General features: G+C 35.4%; 1 pseudogene; it reads left to right on the top strand.

Annotated features, from left to right (window-relative positions):
- The first annotated feature begins 372 nt into the window (after positions 1-372).
- Positions 373-1,302, top strand: LOC122478944 (annotated as a pseudogene).
- The last annotated feature ends 689 nt before the right edge of the window (positions 1,303-1,991 follow it).

Raw genomic sequence — 1,991 nt, 5'->3', positions numbered from 1 at the left:
CCTGCCATGATTTTGGTTATGTTGTGTGTATTATCTCTCTTTCCCACCCTCTCTTTTTCATCTTTCCCCCTCTCTCCCTTGTTAGATAATACATATGATGATAGATTTTAGATAGATATATAGATGATAGATAGATAGATAGATGTCAGATAGATATGTATGACTATAAAATAACATTCACACTCAAATTGGTGTGCAAATTATGTTGAGACTATACTAAGACTTCATACAACATAGGTTTTACATTGATTTTGTAAAATAGATTTGGTTAAAATGAAAACTGTGATGTGATGGTGAGTATGGCAACAAAATTAATTACAATGATCATGTGAGGTCTATTTTTTTCCAGATAAATATGTTTTTGCACCTATCATGATCACATCTTCCATTCATTTGACTATTAAAATATGCCAATTTTTACCAGTAGGCATTGGAATTTCCACCAACACCTTCCTCTTTCTCTTCCATGTTTTCATGATCCTTTGGATCACAGGTCTAAGCCCACTGACCTAATCACCTGTCATTTGGCCTTTGTCCGCATAATGAAACTCTCCATTTCATTGTTTTTATTGTGTACAACCCTGTTGGAATCACTGAACTTTCTGAATGATTTAAAATATAAGGCTTTATTCTGCGTGATCAGAGTAATGGGGGACCCCTGCATGAGGACCACCTGCCTTCTGAGCATCCTCCAGGCCATTATCATCAGCCCCAGTACCTCCCGGTTGGCCAGTTTTAAACCTAAATGCACAAAGTACATCTTCCATTCATTTATCATCTTATGGTTTCTCGGTTTGTCTCTCAATAGTAACTGCATCTTGTATATTGCTACTTCTTCTTCTAATGTGACCCAGAATAATCTACTGAATGTTAGTAAATGCTGCTCATTTCCCCCCATAAGGTCCATCATCAGGGTTCTACTTCTCACACTGACATTATCCAGGGATGTTTCTTCATAGGAGTCATGCTACTCTCTAGTGCATACCTGATGATTCCCTTGTCCAGGTATCAGAGGTGGTGCCACCACCATCACAGCACCAGCCTCTCCCTAAGAGTCTCCCCAGTGAGAAAGACCACCCAGAATGTACTGTTTTGGCTGAGTTTCTTTGTGGACATATACTTGGTGGATGCCATCATCTCTTTCTCTGCAGCTCTGTTATGGACATATTATCCAGTCATCCTAGATTTCCAGAAGCTTGTGTATAATGTCTATGCCACTGTCAGTGTGTTGGTGGTAATTTGTTCTGATAAAAGGATAGAAATGTGTTTCAAAAGTGTGAATACATTACAATCAATGTATAACTACTTATTCATGAAATATTTATACCAAAACTGGATATTTTTGCTTTAATTCATATGACAGAATATTTATTTTATGTCACAAACAAGTATAATTTAACTTACATGTAACTTCAAATTATATCTTACTTTATCTAAATATATTTGAAATCTATGATGCCAAGGACACTCCAGGTTCAATAGTTTAGTATTCAGGAAGATTTGATATTTACGATTGTAAATGTTTATGTTCCAAATGTGACAGCACCCAAATATATAAATCAATTAATCACAAATATAAAGACATTCATTGATAATAATACTATAATAATAGGGGACTTCAACAACCCCACTTCCAGCAATGGACAGATCATCTAAACAGAAAATCAACAAGGAAACAATGGCAGTGAATGACACACTGGAACAAATGGATTTAACAGATATATTCTGAACATTTCATCCTAAAGCAGTGAAATACACATTCTTCTCCAGTGTACATGGAATATTCTCCAGGATATATCACATACTGGGACACAAATCAGCCCTCACAAGTACAAAACCATGGAGAATATACACATTTTCAGACCACAACACCATGAAACTCGAAATCAAACACACAAAAAAAATTTGGAAAGATAAATAATTAGAGAATAAAGAACATCCTACTAAAGAATGAATGAGTAAACAAGAAGTTAAAGAGGAAATTAAAAAGT

Source organism: Prionailurus bengalensis, chromosome A1 (genome assembly GCF_016509475.1).
Source record: "Prionailurus bengalensis isolate Pbe53 chromosome A1, Fcat_Pben_1.1_paternal_pri, whole genome shotgun sequence".
Classification (NCBI taxonomy): domain Eukaryota; kingdom Metazoa; phylum Chordata; class Mammalia; order Carnivora; family Felidae; genus Prionailurus; species Prionailurus bengalensis.
This window is presented reverse-complemented; position numbering and strand designations above follow the sequence as displayed.